The sequence below is a fragment of the Panthera pardus genome, unplaced genomic scaffold (assembly GCF_024362965.1).
Source record: "Panthera pardus isolate Hobbes unplaced genomic scaffold, ASM2436296v1 HiC_scaffold_24, whole genome shotgun sequence".
Taxonomy (NCBI): Eukaryota; Metazoa; Chordata; class Mammalia; order Carnivora; family Felidae; genus Panthera; species Panthera pardus.
In genome coordinates, this window is record NW_026526810.1 from 9,149,642 (window position 1) to 9,170,749 (window position 21,108).

The 21,108-nt window shown below is 41.2% G+C and overlaps 1 long non-coding RNA gene across 2 annotated transcripts in view; it reads right to left on the reverse strand.

The window, feature by feature from the left end:
- The window catches only part of LOC109273365 (uncharacterized), an 84,001-nt gene that overhangs the window by 34,118 nt on the left and 28,775 nt on the right, over window positions 1–21,108 (reverse strand). Inside the window, exons 1-2 of one of the 2 annotated variants that reach the window (XR_002082989.2) lie at window positions 9,244–10,517; window positions 5,705–5,931 (exon numbers count right to left, since the gene is read on the reverse strand). This is a non-coding gene — a long non-coding RNA (uncharacterized LOC109273365). Of the gene's footprint in view, window positions 1–5,704; window positions 5,932–9,243; window positions 10,518–21,108 lie in introns of those variants that run through there. The other variant, XR_008416989.1, reaches the window with a different exon arrangement.

Here is a 21,108-nt window from a genome sequence, read left to right on the forward strand (position 1 = left end):
ATTGTCAATCTCAACTCGCAGGGTCAATTTGGAGAAAGGTTCTGAGATTCAGCCCAGGAAATATGCTGAACATCGAGAAAAAGGGTTCTGGAAATAAGGAGAAAGCCCCCTCACCACAAGGAGAGCTGTGTCTCCCTGAATGCACTCACTGGTGTGGTTCTGGCTCCCAATAGAAGCAATGGGAGAACTGAAATGTGAGTGTAGTTACAGTGGCTGCCATGGGAGGGCAGTCTAGCATGATTCTTGCAAGAGTCGGGGACGCTCAAAGCAGAGGTATAAATTACCCCGGGCTTCAAAACAACCACTCCCACTCCCACCTAGTGAGCCCTCCTCTAATTGTGGAAATAACGCAGAATATGGGGTTGGAGACAAATCCTTAAAAGCAGTGAATGCAGTGTAACACACAAGAAGGGAAAACTGGAAACAATCTAAAATCCAATGTTGAAGCAACGGCCAGGTACCTCATGATACATGTAAAATAAGACCATGCCTGCTTTCATGAAAATGATAACAAACTTATCATGTTTGTTGTTAAATTCTGGATACAAAATGCTGCGTATGAGCACTAAATGTACCTGAATATACAATGAAAACCGAATTACTATGGAAAATGTTACGAGTAGACAAGGTTAAGGTTACTAACCTTGATAATATAAAATATGAAGATGTGACAGTCATCAACCAGGATATGCAAGGCAGGAACAAGAAGTGTAATACAAGGCAGAAAGTGTAGGCGTGAATTAGGAGAAAAAAAGTGAACCAACTAGAAAGTTTTAAACAACATCTTACATTATTCCTGGATTTTTTTTTAAACAGAATATCAGAGGAGAAAAACATGCTTTTCTAGATTCATGGCATGAAAGACCTACATAATGAACTAAGTAAAAATGAATTACTTAAGCATCCAGTTCAAGAAGTTAGAAAATCAACAATAAAATATGCCCTTTCAGTAGATGGGAGAGTATAACAAAGGTAATAGCAGAAATGAAAGAAATATCAAACAGAGAAAAAGGAAATGAAGCATTTTCTAGAAAAAATACAAGGTACAAAATTGACCCCAGAAGAAGGAGAAAACATAAATAAAGCAATACAAGTGAAAAACAACGCCAAAAAAAGAAACAGAAAATGACTATAGTATTTATGAATAGAGTTGTATCCCTATTATAGAAAACTCTGCAATCTGTTTGGTTTTTTTTTTTTAATGTTTATTTTTGAGATAGAAAGAGACAGAGTGTGAGCAGAGGAGGGGCAGAAAGAGAGACACAGAATCCGAAGCAGGCTCCGGGCTCTGAGCTGTCAGCACGGAGCCTGACATGGGGCTCAAACCCACGAACCCTGAGATCATGACCTGAGCTGAAGTCAGACGCTCAACCGACTTCACGCAAGTGCCCCAAAATCTCTGCAATATATTAAAAGAATACGGTTCTTTTGAATTAGCCCTGGGGGGAAAAAAGTTTTTAAAGGGAAAAAAATCAAGGTGCCCAATAGCAGGTATGGTGTGACCTCCTTTGTGTAAAATTTAAAGACTCAGGTAGACACATGGCATCATGTGTTTCTGCCATTAAGAATCTACTAACATTGAGGCAGTGTGGTGGAAGCCACCATGGAGACTCTAGAGCTATAGACCCTGGATTTGTACCCGGGGTCCACCACTTTCTAGCTGTGTAACTGTCAACAATTTCCTTAGCTTCTCTGTCCCTAATCTCCTCCTCGGTAGAATGGTCATCCTAGAGCCTAACTCACAGATCTATGGGGAGTCCATGGGTCAGTTAATACAAAGTGCTTTAGAACAGTGGCTAACAGTTATATGATAAAAGCTCACAAATTGCTTGTTATGGTAATTATTTTACACCTATTGGTATATACTTCTTTTCCTCTCCCTGAGGAAGTCGGGAAATTTTACAAGTCTTTCGGAAACTAGGAGGTAAAGACAAGGACAGGTGGAGGGTGCTTACAGACAAAGGGAAGGAGGCTTTCACTGAAAGGATGTTTCGCATTTCCTAAACACATAATTACATAGGACAATGTCAACAGCGGATTTACCAGGACTCTGGTTTTCTTTTTCATCCCTCTCTGATTTTAGACACTGTTACAGGTTTAAATGTTATGTTCCCAAACGAATAAAAGATTAGAAGGAAAAATCACAAAACATTCTGATTGCATTTCTTTGTTAGAGTAAGGAGATTCAGGATCTTTTTTTCCCTCCTTCATTTTAAGCAATTCCTTTGTACTGGTTTTCAAATGTAGACAAAATTGAATATATTTTTGTTGTAAACTTTCCCCATTTCCCGGCCTCTCCAGGGTAGTGAGCATCTTTCTCGACATTTTTTTTCTGCGCATTCACGTAAATACATAATTATACAGGAATAATAATAAATAATAATAAATAAATAATAAAATAAATAAATAAATAGAAAATAATAAATGTTTAGTATTTTTAGTAATATAAATGTTATCACACTTTTTGTGTCATTCTGCGATGTTTCTTTTTTCAATTAAATTGGTCTTGAGGGGTGCCTGGGTGGCTCAGTTGGTTAAGCGTCCAACTCGATTTCGGCTCAGGTCATGATCTCACGGTTTGTGAGGTCAAGCCCCACGTCCGGCTGGGGTTCCCTGCTGTCAAAGAGGAGATTCCTGCTTGGAATTCTCTCTCTCCCCCATCTTTGTCCTGCTCTCCCTTGCTTGACTGTGCTCTCTCTCTCTCAAAATAAATAAATAAACTTTACCAAAAAAAAAAAATTGGTCTTGAAAAAAGAACTTTCTGTATCAATACACAAAATATCTATCTTGTTTTTTAATAGCTGCATGGATTTCCTAACGTGTCCATGACAACATTTATGTAACTGTTTCCCTATTGATGGACATTTAGTTAGTTCTCAGATTTTCACTCTTGCCATCAATATTACAACACACAGCCTTCTGCACCTGCCCAAGCCCATGAATAGTTTCTTATCATTTTTCCCTATTCTGTGTACTTCTGGGGATGTGAATGCACTGCTTTTACGATATGAAATAATTTTGAAACCAACAAGAGTAAGGATAAGAGGAATGTTAGCTGGCTTTCCAAAACAAGAATTCTACAGTGTAATTCATCCCTTAAAGCAATAGCACTCAAGTGAATACCAGGATGCCTGAAAGGGAATAATAAAGAACAAAAAAAGCCCACACAAACAAAACAATAATTATTTTTCCTCAGGAGCTTGCAGGTAGTGCAAACATAAATCTGTGCTTTGGCCACATGCATAGATGTCGCAGCATTAATTGTCCACTGGGATGATTAGGGACAAGCTGCATGTAATAGAAATATCGCGAACACTTGTGTTTCTTGGCCCAGCTGCCAACGACAGGCAATTGGACTAAATGAATCGAGAGCCGGCCAGGTGTGATCAATCTTACATCCTCACGACCGTTATTACCAACCAATGACAAACCTTTGCAAAGATCCTCCCCCCAATAATTTATCATCGTGTCTCTTTTCCTAATAGGGTTTACCGTTTCATGAGGAAAGACCCACAAAATCACTTAAATATAAATTTATTATTTTACTTTATTTTATTTTATTTTAAGTTTATTGTTTTAGATGAGAAAAGGGAAATACTGTTTTTCTACCCCCCCATTTTTCTTTCTCTGAGTTTGTATACATGCTAATAGGAGCCTTGTGTCATTTATCATACCCAAGACCAGAGGAAGCAAAAGAAATCTCCAGGGAAAGGGGAGGCAGGTGGAATGCGGATCTCCAGATCTCTTGATGGGGGAAAATGTTCCTCTAGTGAGCATTCCCACGAATGAATCCCAGAGACAGTGAAGTTGAGGCCTGCCCTACTAAATATCAGAACAGAATGTGTTATTTTGTTTAATGGAACCCCATAGCGATCCTCTACTGAATAGACAGAGTTTGATTTAGGAAAAAGAAAAAGAAAAAAGAAAACAATTTGGCCATTCTTGGTTAAATTGTCACACTGACTGAAGAAGAAAATAAAATGAATGTTTTCTACGGAACTTTGTGGTTACAGGTTAAATATCTCCATATGCATATATTTAGGAGAGAAAAAAAAAAAAAACACAAGCACACAGCCTAAAGCACAAATTTCTGGGCTTTCCATTGGCTAACTGGACTTTCCATTGGCTAACTGGGCTTTCCATTGGCTAAGCCATAAGACCAGAGTAGAAAAGGTACACTAAATCTCAAATAGCTATTAGATGTCTTTATGTGAGTTTTCAAGTGGGTCTTAAAAAGAAATAATAGTGCTGCATTGCTCTGGCAGACAAATCTTAAAATCACGTTTTAACACGCGACCCCTTTTATCTAAGTCCCACTGTGACACCATAGGTCATGTTGGCCATCCAGATTTCTTTCTGCCTTCAAAGTCGTCCTGGCCCTGGTAGCTCACGGCACCACACGATTAGATCGGTCACCAGTGCCTTCCTTCTGCCCCACATCCCTCCCAGTCGGACTTCTGTGCCTTGTCCTGCATATTCCTTTTATTAAATCCAACCCCCGCGCCATGAAGAATGAAAGCAAAAGATAAGGAGGCATGTATATTTATTGAGCTCTTTTTTTTTAAAGCAATGGCCAAATTAAGGCCGAATTTATAGTTTTGTGGAATACTTGAGATGGTGTTTGTTCTTCCTGTGCCAAGGGGCTTAGGAGGAAGAATTCTCGCTGGGGCATCGTCTAGCCCCACGGACCCTGCACGAGCAGTAGCACGTGGTCAGCCATTGGAGGGCAACTAATTTGAACCGATTCCAACCTGCTTTCCTTTGCCAGTTTCTACAACAGACGCTAAAACTCACTCTCCTCACCTCTGCTACCCTCAGGAATTGCCATATGAGTCAGTGCTGACCAAAGAGATAGAAGGGAAGTGTGCTGGTTTCTGAAGAACCCTCCCCTTGCCTGCTGAGAACTCGTTGATCGCAGAGATGGTGGCTGGCCGAGCCGCTGCCATCTTGCCACCAAGAAGGAAATGCCGGAAGAAGTTTGGAGGTTGAGACTCGATGAGTTGCTGAACCGGTGACTTCAGCTGCCTACCTCTAGGCTTCTAATAATATAAGGGAAACAAGCTCTCTACTTAAGTTTCTTCTTCTTTATTTTTTAAGGTTTTTTCTTTTTAAGTTTATTTATTTAGCTTGAGAGAGAGAAACAGTGCATGTGGGGGAGGGGCAGAGAGAGGAGAGAGGATCCTAAATCGGCTGGAGCTACCAGCACAGAGCCTGACGTGGGGCTCGAACCCATAAAACCGTGAGATCATGACCTGAGCCAGGACCAAGAGTCAGCCGTTCATCCCACTGAACCACCCCGGCGCCCCTCCGCTTAACTTCCTTGAAGCAGATTTCTGTTAATCACAGCCAAATGCAATCGCTTGACTAGATGTCACATGATGGTAGCCTAGCTTCCAAGACTTTATAACGTCTTGAGAGAGGCAGGCATCTAACCACTTAACCAAAATATTGAGCAGAATGTGAAAAGCACTAAGTTGAAATTTACACAAGTCCACAACGCAGAAGCAGAAAGAGAAAATTCGCGTTACCAGTGGGACCTAAGACCCCCTCACGGAAAAAAAATGGAGAAGACACTGGAGCCGAGCTCTGCAAAACGAAGAGTATTTTTCCAGACCAAAGAGGGCTTGGACCGCACCTCCCGCCCGCCCCCCCCAACACACACCAAGGACCCAGAGTGAAGAAAGGAAGTGTGGTCTGTGGCAACCTGGTTAGTTTCAGAACAGTCCCGGGTGGCTGGAGAACTGGATTGTGTTCAATGCCACTGGAGTTGTCCGCCCCTCTGTTTGCTCTTCACACGTTGCAAAACAGTTCTTGCAGCCCTCGCTTCTCCTAAACCACTTCCCACTTTTTCTTCCTTTCTGCGTTCGGTAGTAACCTCCATCACATTTTCATTTACTGCAAGAAGCTAGGTACGAATCCTGAGCTGTTACCCTGCAGAGAGAAGGAGGGAAGGAAAAAAAAAGAAAACAATAGTTTCTAACAATTGCTAATGTGAAAATTTAATGATTCCTTTCATAGGAGTGGTTTGCACCCGAAGGTGATTTTTTTTTTTCTCCCTGGAGGACACGTGGCAATCTCTGGACGCATTTGTGGCTGTCATAATGGGGAGGGGGGTGCTCCTGGCATCGCATGGGTAGAGGCAGAGATGCTGCGCAATACCCTATAGGGCACAAGACAGCCCCCAACACAGAATTATCCAGTTGAAAGTGCCAGTAATGCCAAAATTGAGAAACCCCATTTTTATGTTATTTGACGGTGACGGATGGGAGTGCCCATGTGTGGTTTCGTATCACCTAATGGGTTCATCAGGGGGTAGCACATAGGTGACAGCATCACCCTGAGGAAACATTGGTGGTCACTACAGGACGGGCCATTGTGTTGTCTAATTAACCACATCAGGCTCTGTGCTGACAGCTCAGAGCCTGGAGCCTGCTTCGGATTCTGTGTCTCCCTCTCTCTCTGCCCCTGCCCCCTCCCTCAAAAATAAACATGAAAAAAGTTTTTTTAGGGGCATCTGGGTGGCTCAGTCCGTTGAGCGTCTGACTTCAGCTCAGGTCCTGATCTCGCAGTTCATGAGTTCAAGCCCCACATCAGGTTCTCTGCTGACAGCTCAGAGCCTGGAGCCTGCTTCGGATTCTGTGTCTCCCTCTCTTTGCCCCTCCCCCACTCGTGCTCTGTCTCTCTCTGTCTCTCAAAACTAAATAAACATTAAACAAAAATACTGAACAAAACTACAATGCCTAAGGCAGCATAGTAACACCATTTGATACTTTTGGACTCACACGTAAACCCCTCTGACAAGGGGTAAACCCCTCTGACAAGATTGTTGGTAATAAATATTTGTTGAATCTTAACGCATGAAGAAATCCAAACCTATCACACAGGGCTCAAAACTACATTTCTCTCAGGAAGTTTTCTGGGGACAAGGTGGTGGAAGGCAGCTCTGGCCGACTACCTTTTCAAAATTGCAAGCCTTTGCGTGTCACAAAAACCAGTTCTTAACACAGTTGTAAAGAGCCACATCGACTATTTCATTCAGAAGGAACTCCACGCCAAAAATACCAGCGTCTTACAAAAGTCGTCTTCTTGGAAAAACTTTTCAAAACATCATATTGAACGACAATGGATTCAGCTTTTGTTAAGAACCGCGTTCAGATCGCAGATGGAATATTGAGGACTGTGCTAAATCACAGATGGTATATTTTTTCCTATATTTCACGAAACAGGCAATTTCTACCACTTTTTTTTTTCTTTTGCATTTTGCTCTTGGTAATCCTGTAGATTGAACAACAACAACAACAAAAACTAAACTAAAAAGAAACGTGGAAACATTTACTTTTAGTGCTGTTTATAATCTTACTCTTTAGTGGGTGGAAACATCACTGAATATTCTGTGTAATTTACTTAAAAAAAAAAACTTAGAGTGTAATTCATTTTAGGTGAGCAATTTGTTTTATGAGCCGTGTATGTTTATTTGGGGTTGCGCTGTTTTTTTATTGAGTGCAATAAAGACACTTCTTATCAATTGATTTGTTGTATCAGCAATGGGCTTCTTTCCAGACTGAAATATGGCAGCGTTTCCAAGGACATTATCCAGCATATAATTTCACCACAGATATGAATCCGGTTCATTAGGGCCCACTTGCACTGCCTGTTATGACCTAATTTCTAGGATTCCTGCTTGATGGTGGAATTATCTTTCCCTGCACACAGTGTATAACATGGCTGTCAGATGAGTTCTCTCTCTTTGATGGTTCATCACATACACAATTTTGAATTGTGCCAACTTTTATACCAGCTGATAAAATCAGAAGTTCAAAAGTTCACTCCCGATCCCACGTGACATGGAAACTTCAAAGATTCTAAAGCCGACACCTTTTAGAAATAATTAATGGCAGGGCTGACACGGGAGGTCTTGGGTTACTGTGCTGATGGCGTTAAAAACACTTGTCAGGAGGTAATGCTTAACCCAAATGCGGGCTAGTAAGTTCCACCTGTACCTTACATCTAGCCTGGGGGTGATTTCTGGCCTTTTGGGTTCAGCAGACTTACCGTGACTGTCAGACCGTGGGGCATCTTGCACGCCCTGATATTAATGCTTTTGTGTGGCATCAGGCTCATACGCATTCGTGCATTTCCGCAGTGACAAAATCACACCTCGAGAACTAAATCATGGCCGATGCAGAGCTCACGAAAGTGCCTATCACAATGTCCTGGGGAACATTTCGTTTGCACTTCGGTAATGCCGTGCGTGAGGCAGAACAGAAGTGATATACACTCACAGAAAGTAGAACAGTGAGATTTAACAGCTGTGCACACGGCCTCGAGAACGTAAAATCAGGAGGCTGTGTCTTTAGAAAACTATTTCTTTTAAATCCCCAAATATCACATCTGGTTGCATCGAGTTGTCATTATGACATAGTATTTAAGATGATTTAATGGGTTATTGCAGGATAAGAATCTTGGAGTTTACTTAACTACTGTGCATTAAGAGAATGTAGCTGTTTAAATGATGTTCTGACAAAGCAGATAAAAAGCTGTTCTTGATGTCGAATGACTTTATTATATACTTTTTTTTTACTGTAGTCAGTATAAATATAGATACTCAAACGTAAACAGAGTATATAAAAGACAAGGGCGAAAGTGGAGCTCTGTGACAGAAATTTAAAGCAAGCAGCACGTAACAAATGCAGAAAACTATTCACCGTTGAAAATTTACAGGGCATATTGACTACGTGCATGAATGTGGCAAAGTCACAATACAAAGGCATCATGTGTCTGCTGTCCCTTGTTAACAAGTCCCCTGACTGGGCCTCTGCCAGCTCACGGGTCAGTCCCCGCTTTGGTGGCAAGGTCTCGCTCCCATTTGGAGAGGCTCCTGGTCTTGCCCCTGCTTCATACCCCCACACCCTCCACCCCCCACACCAGCACAAACCTCTCCCCGCTTTCCCTCAGGTGCACACATCATTTTTTTCTAATGTTTTTAAGTGTGTATTTATTTTTGAGACAGAGACAGAGCACGAGCTGGGGAGGGACACAGAGAGAGAGAGGGAGACGACACAGAATAAAAAGCAGGCTCCGGGCGCTGAGCTGTCAACACAGAGCCCAACGCGGGGCTTGAACTCACAGACCGCGAGATGGGGAAGGGGCAGAACCGACTAAGTCACCCAGGCGCCCCTGTACACATCATATTGAATAGAAAACTGAGGCTCTATGTACCTAGAACAATTTCAGACAACTTACACGGGGCCCAAGTCAAAATCCAACATCCCAGTTGCCCAATGCGTCGCTCCATTACCTCATCACATTCCTGCTGCTACTTATGGCAACTGTCCCAGTGGACATCAACATGCCATGTTTTCCCAACCTGGAAAAGTATACAAAAGTCTTTCTGTTGGCCTTTCTATGCCTACAGTAAATGGGTTTTGCCTTAATATCTGAAGGTGCTTGGAACTCCCCATGAGGGGGGTTAAATAAACAAAGCGGCAGGGGGAATGGCAGACTCTCACCGGATTGCCCCGACGTTGAACGGTGTCTTAAACAAGAGAGAAGCATAGTGTTCCCCCAGTTCACTGTTTTGTCATCGCTCCTCTGGGAGAGTCTGCATGCCAGCCGCAGAATGCGGGAAGAGACGAAGAGAAGAGGCAAAGAGCTGGTGTGACTGCCTCCTGAGAAGGGTTCCCAGAAACGGCCACTGAACATAGTGGCTTCTGTCCCACTGGCCGAAACCCCTCCTCCCATCGCCACATCCTGCTGCAGAGAAGAGAACAGAATATTCCATTTTGACTCTGAGGAACCGTGTGCCCAGACAAAATCCCACCATTACGAAGGAAGACAGTGAATGGAACAACATAGGTGCTGTTGACAGCGAAATGGGCATTTGTCTGTGGACTTCTGACCACTAACGAGATTCTTCCTTACTCATGGCTTCCTTCATAGGTCACGGGCTCTAGTGTTAAAAACAACACCTGGGTTTTATCTCTTGAGCCAGCTCTGATTAATAGCTTAACCCGATGAGTGACGGCTTGATTAATCATCAACCGTGGTTCACGACTGCTTGAGAAGGTGTCTGAAACGAAGTGTGGCCTCCAGGATGAAGAGTTCTGCTATCCATTGGTGATGCCTGCAATGCGTACAGGAAAAGAGGGTAGGGATGAAGATGCTTCTTTTCTTTTCCTGGTCTGACCCTCTCACTTGGCATTCACTTTCAAATTAATGTAACAGTTCTATAATCCAGCAGCATATTAATAACAAATGCTACTCACACTTCTATGTCATGTTACCCGAAGCAATACATGCATGCAGGTATTATTTCCATCCTAACAGCTTTCTTCTAATATTAAAAAAAAAAAAGTGTATTTATGATCTCTAATTTGGAGGCAAAGGGTATAATTGTTAAGTAGAACAATGGGCTTCCACTAAGGTCACCTAATAATAAATAGAAAATTCAGGGGCACCTGGGTGGCTCAGTCGGTGAAGCATCCGACTTCAATTCAGGTCATGATCTCAGAGCCCAGAGCCTGCTTCGGATTCTGTGTCTCCCTCTCTCTCTGCCCCTCCCCCACTCATGCTGTCTCTTTCTCTTTCTCTCTCTCTCTCTCTCTCTCTCTCTCAAAAATGAATACACATTGGGGCGCCTGGGTGGCTCAGTCGGTTAAGCGTCCGACTTCGGCTCAGGTCATGGTCTCGCAGTCCATGAGTTCGAGCCCCACGTTGGGCTCTGTGCTGACAGCTCAGAGCCTGGAGCCTGTTTCAGATTCTGTGTCTCCCTCTCTCTGACCCTCCCCCGTTCATGCTCTGTCTCTCTCTGTCTCAAAAATAAATAAACGTTAAAAAAAAAATTTAAAAAAAAATGAATACACATTTAAAAAATTTTAATAAATGAAAAATTCAGAATTTGAATTTAATTCTTTTTTTTTTAATTTCTTTTAATGTTTATTTATTTTTGAGAGACAGAGCACAAGCGGGAGAGGGGCAGAGAGAAGAGGGAGAAACAGAATTGGGAGCAGTTTCCAGGCTCTGAGCTGTCAGCATAGAGACTGACATGGGGCTCAAACTCACGGAGAGTGAGATCATGACCTGAGCCAAAGTCGGATACTTCACCGACTGAGCCACCTAGGCTCCCCTGAATTTAATTCTTTTAGAAACAAGATATTCTTTTCACTCCCCTATACAATACTATTCAAAAAAAAAAAAATGATAGAGAGAGAAAGAGAATTAATCTCTTGACAGACTATCTTGGATCAGAGTGATTATATATTATCTACTAATGATTCTCCCTTCAGATTTTTTGAATCTTTCCTGCTAATAAATTCTCCATGGTACCCCACAAGCCCAAATGAACCATTCATTCAACAAAGCTAAAATTTAAACAAGAAACTGACTAGGAACTCAGCTACAGATATGAATAAAAAATTAGTTTCTGACTATAGTAACCTTACAAACATGTAAACAAAGAAATGAGCTGCAGTGTGCTCAGAACTACAATGAGAAAGGCCCACGGTGGTACACAAAAGCCAACAGCCGCCATACCAGGTGTGAGTGGGCAGGGAGGGTGCCACAGTGGCCTCATCCGAGAAGAGTCGAAAGGGTCCTGAAGGGTGGGTGGGTGATCACCAAGCATACTCAAGGGGTAGCCAGCCAAGCCAGGAGAAGCAAATGGCGGGACTGGGTACTAGAATAGCATGGCCGTTCCAGAAAACAACAACAACAACAACAACTGGGCAGGATGTGTGCATGTAACAGAGGCAAGCAAGAGGCAGGGTGTTCACTGGGGTATACAGAGAGAGGTAGGCAACAGCAGGAGACGTAGACAAGAACATGGTCACGAAAAGCATTCAAGTGCCTGGATGAGACCGGGCTTTATGGACTTTAGCCTGTAAGCACTGGGAAACCACGAGAAGGTTTTCAGCAGGGGTGCAAAATAATTGTGTTGGCCTTTGAAAAAGACCACCCTGGAAACTCAGCTGGAGTTACCAAAGTCACGGGCAGTACAACCAGGCAAGAAACGAGCAGAACCTAAAACGGGAGTTCTTCCTCTGGGACCTACATGTTTTGCAGGATTTATGGAAGCTCTCAAATTATGTGCCCTAAATGTAGGAATGAGCATGTCTCTGAGGAAAAGCTCTGTGCCTTTTCCCCAAGGTTCTTAGTGAAACCCAGAACAAGAAGGACAATAACATTCTAAAGTTGAAAAATGTCTGGCCTTGGGGCGCCTGGGTGGCTCAGTCGGTTGAGCGTCCGACTTCAGCTCAGGTCATGATCTCGCGGTTTGTGGATTCGAGCCCCGCACCGGGCTCTGGGCTGGCAGGTCGGAGCCTGGAGTCTGGTTCAGATTCTGTGTCTCCCTCTCTCTCTGCCCCTCTCCAACTAGCGCTCTGTCTCTCTCTGTCTGGGAAAAAAAAAAGTTAAAAAAAATAAAAACAAACAAAGGCCTTAACAATAGGCCAACTATATTTGGATCACATTTTATACACACAAAGTTGAAGGACTCATGTGTGTGTAGGAGCCTTGCCACAGATTTTCCAAGATGGATCAGACTGTATCACTATCCCTTCTTCCAGCATCTCCCTAAACTTCCAAGTGCTACCTAACCTATGGACCATGTATCCCAAAGGTTGGTTTGAAAAGTAAATTTCCTAGGGGCGCCTGGGTGGCTCAGTCAGTTAAGCACCCGACTTCGGCTCAGGTCATGATCTCACGGTCTGTGAGTTCAAGCCCTGTGTGGGGCTGTGTGCTGACAGCTCAGAGCCTGGAGCCTGCTTTGGATTCTGTGTCTCCCTCTCTCTCTGCCCCTCTCCCACTCCTTCTCTGTCTCTCAAAAATAAATAAATGTTTAAAAAAATTTTGAAAAGTAAATTTCCTATAAGAAATTTGGCCACTCTGAGAAGGTGGCCAAAAAGACATGTAATAGCCTTTTACAGGACAGGAAAAAGCTGAGAAGCACCAAATCTCAAATCTCTAGCTACAGAAACTTCTAGAAGCAGAAAATGGAACCATTACCAGGCAGCAAGGTAAACACAGAAAGAAAAATCTAGATCACTTGTTCTGAAACTTTAAGGGGTTAAAGACCCATAACCCCCATAACCTTGAGAAGTTGCTGAACCCTCTAGAACTTCTCCCAAAACAATTCGCACAGGTATCTTCTTACAAAATTGTGCATACTATTTGGAGAGGTTTGCAAAACCTCTGGAGCCCAAGAATGTCGGCGTGACCCTGGACACCAGCTTGAGAGCCCCAGTCTCGATAACTCTCCTTCCCTCAACAAACATTCTGTTATCATAGTTTTTCATCTAAATTAGGCCCAACCAGTATTTACATTATCTGACTTTCATTGAGCCATGCAGGCCGCAATCAATTTCACCTCTGCCACATGCATGCAACCTCCATCAGCTGTGCAATCACAAAGTCTAAAAGGAGACTAATTCTAATTTCCGCTAAATTACACTATCGCCCAAATGGCATACGAAATCCTAAATGGATTGATAAACCTAGAATAGGAAACATTGTTCTATGCTTAAGCTTCATAAAATGCCTTCTCCCCTCAGCAAGGGTATCTGTTCTTACCACCAGGTATTTGAATTCTGGTCTACTATATGGATATTACATATATATACATACACACACATATAATATCCTATATGTATTCTCTATCTCTATCTATCTATCCTTGAACACTCTCTCTACTATGAAGCAAATTACATAAATTTTCAAAGTAAGTCCAAGCCCAGCAGTGGTCTTGATTTCCTAATGGATTAGGGAAAAGAGTAATTTGAAGGGGAAAATTACGGCAAATTCTATGTTGTTTCTTCTTGTTCCCCTACTGCAGTTACTGAAAACCTTTGACTAGACCTCTAAAAGAGACCACACATTCAATAATTTGAAGCAAAAGGTTAATGGTGTTGTTACAACTATTATCCCTTTTAAAATCATTATCGTCTTGTTTTTTATGACTATATTACCTTCACCTTTCGATGAACCCACTTTACCAGCTGTTTCCCTCCGTCATAAAGTTTGCCGAACATTATCGTAGGAATAGGAGAAATGCCATGTTTTATCAATCAAGCCTAAGGGAATTTGAGGCTTCTTACAACCACAACTGTAAAGGGAGTTTATTGCAAGTTTCCGTTTTGATTTGTAAATCGTCCTTAAGTAAAATACATACCTGATGCCGAGGTATGGAATGTAAAAACGCAATGCCGTATACGACAGAAACCTGTATCATAAAGTTTGATAGGTTGACAAATGAGAAGGCAATAGACTCCTGACAAACGCAACCAGACTTTCTTCCTTGACGCGCCGAGACCCGCGGCATCATTCAGCCTGTCGGTGTCCCTGATCCTTCAGCCCACACCACCTCAGCACCCCAAGGAATACATGAAACGTACGACAGATGCTTCTAACTTACACAGGACTACACAGGAAGTCTCAACACCGTTCCAAACTTGATACGATAAAGGTGTTATTTCATCATGATGCAATCAAATTAAAATTTTACCAGGAAAGTCCTAAAATACCACCATACAACGGGAACCAAAAAACACATTCCTAAATACTAGACATTATTAAATATGTATAACTAAGTGATAGCAAACATCAAGCCTGTAGGATGCAGCTAAGTGAGTACTTTGAGGAAATGCAGCCTTAATGTGCATTTTAAAAGACTGAAAATAAGCGAATGAAGTATTCAACCAAGCAGACATTAAAAGAGCAAGAAAACAAATCCAAATAAGGTAGTGGAAAGGGACTAAGCATGAGAACAAAACTGCATTTTTTTTTTTAATGGGGAGAAGTAAAACAACAAAATCAAGATGTAGTTCCTTGGTGAGTACTATTTATAAATCTCTAGCGGGACATATCAAGAGGAAACAGACAAGCCAAAAATTAACATAATTAGAAATGGAAAAGAGGGGCACCTGGGTGACTCGGTCAGTTAAGCATCTGAATTCGGCTCAGGTTATGATCTCGTGGTTTGTGGGTTCAAGCCCCACATTGGGCTCGGTGCTGACAGCTTGGAGCCTGGAGCCTGCTTCTGATTCTGTGTCTCCCTCTCTTTCTTTGCCCTTCTCCTGCTCATGCTCTGTCCCTCTCTCTCTCTCTGTCAAAAATAAATACACATTAAAAAAAAATTTTTTTAAGCAAAAGAAATGTAAAAGAAACCTAACTATAGATAAGTTATTTTGTCTTATTTTTTTAAAAGAGTTTTATTTTTTTTAGGTACTCTCTACCCCTGGATGTGGGGTTCAAATTCACAGCCCAGAGATCAGGAGTCACAATCTCTACCAACTGAGCCAGCCAGGCAACCCCATAGCTATAGATAAGTTCTAAGTTAATACTATAAACAATTTTGTACCAACACATTTGAAAACACTAACGAAATGCCAAATTTCCCCAAAATATTTTAATCACCAAAATGACTCAAAAACAAATAAATTCTGAACAAGCCAGCAGCCATTAAGTAATTTGAATCAGCAGTCTAAAAACTATCTCTCCTCGGGGCCCCTGGGTGGCTCAGTCAGTTAAGCATCTGACTTTGGCTCAGATCATGGTCTCATGGTTCATGAGTTCAAGCCCTGCATCGGGCTCTGTGCTGACAGCTCGGAGCCTGGAGCCTGCTCTGGATTCTGTGTCTGCCCCCCCCCCCCCCCCATGCTCATGCTCTGTCTCTCTCTGTCTCTCAATAATAAATAACTATTAAAAAAAGACAAAAACTATCTCTCCTCAACCAATTTCACAAGATAACTTTAACTCCACAAAGCCCAAAACTCTCTATTTGTTTTCACAAACTTTTTTTTTTTTTTTTCAGAATAAAGAAATAGAGAAAGCTCTCCAACTGATGTTTTGATGTTACTATAACCTTATTCTGAAACCTGGCTAGGGGAGTGCAAAAAGATCCAAATCATTTATAAGTATAAATGCAACAATAACAAAATAGTGTCAACTCAAATCAAGAGTGTATAAAACTAACACATCATAGGGGCGCCTAGATGGCTCCGTTGGTTAAGCATCCGACTCTTGATATCAGTTCAGGTCATGGTCTCTAGGGTTTGGGAGACTGAGCCCCACGTCGACTCCAGCTCTGTGCCAACATCGCAGAGGCTGCTTGGGATTCTCTCTCTCCCTCTCTCTCTGCCCTTCCCCTGAGCACTCTCCCTCTCTCTCTCTCTCTCAAAATAAATAAATAAATAAATAGACACTAAAAAAACCTAACACATCATAAGTGCATTGGACTTATATTACTAGGGCAAAGATATTTAAAAATTATGAAATCAATCAAAAAAGACCAAAAATGACATGATTATCTCAATAGATACAGAAAAGTGGTAAATAGAAACATTTACTTAATATAAATGCATTTGGCAAAGTAGGAATAGAAAGTTTCTTAATTCAAAGATGATGTCATTCTTTTTGTTTGTTTATTTACTTTCGAGAGACAGAGACAGAGTGTGAGCAGGGGAGGGACAGAGAGAGACACACACACAGAATCTGAAGCAGGCTCCAGGCTCAGAGCTGTCAGCACAGAGCCCCACGCAGGGCTCGAACCCTTGCACTAGGAGATCATGACCTGAGCTGAAGTCGGATGCTTAACCGAATGAGCCCCCAGGCGCCCCAAAGATGATGTCATTCTTAATATCAAGCTTTCTAATGGATTCCAGTAAATTCGGGAAAAAAGTCGAGAATTCCCACTGTTGGCCTCACTACATAATACTATGCTAGAAATCCTAGCCCATAAAATATAAGAAAAAGAAGCAAAAGGCTTAAGGTAAGGCTAAAAGAACAAAACGTCCTAATTTATAAATAAAATGATTATCTGTGTCAGCGAAATAGAGCCCACGGGCTAAACGAAGCCTATTGTAGCCCAAATCCAGCCACACCCATCTGTTTACATATTGCCTATGGCTGCTTTAGACCTAGAGCAGCAGAGTTAAAAGCAGTGACTGCTGGACCCTCAAAGACAAAACTATTGGCCATCTTGCCTTCTCCAGAAAAAGTCTGCATGCCCCGGTCTACATAATAATAAATATGTGGTAGATCAAGCAATCCACAAGCAAGCTAGTAGAATGAAAATACTGAATAGTTTCTGGGCCCGAGATCAATGTACAGAAAACGAGTAGCATCTTTCCGCGCTGTACCGTCTACTCGAGAGCTATATTACAAAAAGGGCAACTTCTCACAGTAACAATAAAATCAGTAAGTAAGCAAAATATACGGCCTCTAGCAACATATGTCACACTTTTGCAAGAAGAGTAAACTAGTTTTGAAGGACACAAAATTAAAAAAACGGGATAAAAATGGAATAAATGCTTATTTCTTTGGCAAACTGTCCAATCACGATACAGTCAGTAAGCGTCCAGTCCTAGATTCTCAAGTTCCCGTTGTCTGCCTGTTTGGCAGCCTGTCTGTTTTGGTTATTTCTGGATTTCCCAACATGTGGTGTAGACAAATAGTAGATAGAGGGATGTGATTGTGCCCAGTGTGCACAGAACAAGTAGAAAATGAAATGAAAGAAGAAAGTGAGAAAGATAGGAAAAACCAATAACTAGAATTTTTAGTATATTACAATGGTCCTAAAATATTTAAAATTATGAAATATTTATCATGTGCTAAACTCTGAAATAAAACATTACGTGTCTATATGTTGGCTCTCAACTCTGTGAGGAAGCTACCATTACTTGCTTCAATTTATCCATAAGGAAACTGAGCCAGGGAGAGATTAGCGCCATTAACAAGTTACGCAGCAAGGCATTCAGTGGGGATCCAAACTCATGCGACATAATTCCAGATCCTACTCTCTTAATCCTTACCCTGTGAGGTAGGTGTTACTCCCTGCATTATTAGATGTCATATTATTATCTTCGCTAACAGTTCCAGAAGCTTGGAACTACTCAGTGACTTGACCAACTTCATCAGCCTAGATAAGTGATGATGCTGAGATTCGAATAAGAAAGTTGCCAAAATTGATCTTATTCCCACTGCACCAACTGTGGTCCAAAACTCGAGTGACACCAGCAGGGGAGCAGGGGAAGAATAAAAAGCTTTAAATATTAATTATTCAGCAGGTACTGTGATTTGGGGTGGAACAGACCTTCGGAAATGTCAATAGACTATACATTATTAATTTGTCAAAGTCAAGAATTTAAATATTTAAACATTTCTACCACTGAAACATACGTAGCAAACCCCACAGTCACTAACACTATTTATAGCACATTAAATTTCTACCCTCTACTAATGACGTACGGCTTCAATTTCTCCAGTTCTGATAACTCTCCTTAGAGAGACCGGCCTGGGAGTCTCTGGAGAGAAGTGACAGGCAGGGAGGCATTCCAAGTTACTGATTCTCAATCTGCAAAGCTGTTTCTTTAGACTGTTATTTCATCTTTTAGTGTCCTTGCTGTCCGGTCTAGGTAGAGTTTTAATTCTTGACAATAATAATTCAAAATAACCTTAGCCCTTTATATTCTTTAAAAGGTAGTCACCCTTATTGTAGATTTAAAAAAAGAGAGATAATCTTTGACAACACTAACACCCATAGATAACCATTCTTGACCATCAAGGACATTGTTAAAACCACCCCCTGAATACAACCATAAAATTGCCTTAATCAAGAAACTTGCTTCTATTTCAACAATGGGCCATCAAAGGACACAGGATTTTGTGGAGCAAAGGTTGAGTCTGTGATGTAGAAGTAGAATTTGACCTCCAAATAAAGTAGTTAGCAAGCACACTGTTGTGTGTAAAACTTCCAGTCAATGTCCAATGAACCAGCCCAAACAGCCAGGTCAGAATCTCTGAAGCTTCTGGATAGCAAATCAATGCCAAATAGACGGAGCTTCCTGCTTGAGCACATCTCTGGATTAGGACACGATTCCAGGCAGCAGCTGGAATTACTGGGATAGCTTCAAAGCCTTTCAAGAAAGTCACCTACGGGTCAGTCATGGGTTTAGGGCCCCATTCAGGCAGGATGAATTTTAGCAGAGCTGAATGAGGAACCCGATTTTCAGAGACTCCCCCCAAAACTTGAGGCAGAATAACTGTCAGATATGCCAAATGATGGTCTGCTTCAAATTGCTGATCTAGCCAGCTTTGGTTTTCTAGGCTCAGTAATTGGGTAACACCAAGACTGTAGATCAAATATCTTTCGTGCCCAGAGCTGAGTGATACAAAAGCATCTAGTAAAGATCCTGTTTCCCCATGACAGGTGTTAGCAATAGGTCAGTCTTGCTGAATTTCCAAATTTTCAAAGCATGTGTACCAGGTAGGCATTGCGTCTTCATCAGACAAATGATACTAGGTTGAGTTTGTCCCAGCTGGTTGGATTTGGTTAAAACCTATCAAATTCATTCAATGAGGGTTAAAAACAACACACCTAACAAATTACCCATTCATCCTCCAAACATCTCACTGAGGTGACAAAGGCAAAATGAAAGTAATATTTGATAGAAGTAGTGAAAGGCCAAGGACTTTTCTCCCAGAAGACTAGAAACATTGGAAATTATCTACAGGACCCAACGCAGGTGGGACTGAACTGAGGTTGAGACCAAACTGAGTTGTGACCTATTCCAGGAAAACAAGGATGTGGCTGAAAAGTGACTAATACTTTTAATAAGAAAGCCCCCCAAATCTTCAAGTACAGAGTCAGCCAGTTCAGGGAGCAGGATCAGGCTGTGAGCTCTTGGTGGGCTCCTGATGGGTATTAAAGCCAAAGGAAAAAGGGGCTGTTCCCCAGGCAACTTCAGGCCACCACAATGGATGTGGGCTTATGCATCTCTAAAGAAGCTGGCCCGCATCCCCTCATTCCGTTAGGACTCTGCGGATAACACTCTCGTTCATGGCTAGAAAAGATGAACCCACAGTTGCTGTGTAGTTCTACATCAGCTGCTAATGTCAACTACTCTAGACATTTATATGTGTACATATATACACATATATGTATGTGTATGTATATGTATATGTATATGTATATGTCAGTATACGTATACTGACAACCAAGAGTCACTAGAAATTTTAAAAAAATAAAGGCATAAAATTAAGGAGTCACCCCATAAAAGCAAAACAAATGGTTCCCAAAGGAAACAGCATTAACAAAGGGAAGAAAAGAATATGTGGCCCCAAATCTGAATATCCCTTATGATATTGAAGGCAATGTGCAGTCATATAATAAAAGCAGGCTGGTAAAAAGGCACAATCAGAAAGTAAAAAAAAAAAAAACAAAAAAAACAACAATTTTTTTTTTCAAAACAAAAATTCTTAGACAAATAAAAATATGATTAGCGCAATATAAAAACACAATGGGGGACAGAATAACATGATGTACATACACCCAACCTCCAACTAGTAATTTAAAAGCCCATTTTGATAATATAAAGCAAAAGACAAGTGAAATATGAATTATTTGAGAAAGATTTGAGTTTTTATAACTAAAGTGCCACCTAAACACTAAAAAGGAATACTGAAAGTAGTACATTATTAGATCTATCCTGCTATTATTTCTGAACTCAGAGGTTAATTCTAAAAAATACCACTAAGAACTTTTAGAAAGATAAAACTATTTGATTAAAAAGGAAATAGAAATAAACACATGATGAATTTATCATAAAATGCTAAATACTAAAATGCAATGAAGAAATATCTACATTGTTTTGAAGAAAATACTGTGAATCTTGAATCCTTTAACAAGCCATATTATCATTTGCACATGAAGACCAACTAAACATTTCTTCAGTTGTGTAAGGATTCAGAAAACACACCAAATGTTTGCTTTTCTGAAAAAGAATATTGCTCAATTATACTTCCTAGTCAATTAATATATATGTGTGTGTGTGTGTGTGTGTGTGTGTGTGTGTGTCTGTGTGTGTATACATATATGTACACACATATATATAATTTTTTGGATATATGACATGCATGTATATATGTATACATATATGTGTACATATATATGTGTATGTATATAGAGGATTCAGAAAACACACCAAATGTTTGCTTTTCTGAAAAAGAATATTGCTCAATTATACTTCCTAGTCAATTAATATATATATATGTGTGTGTGTGTGTGTGTGTGTGTGTGTGTGTCTGTGTGTGTGTGTATACATATATGTACACACA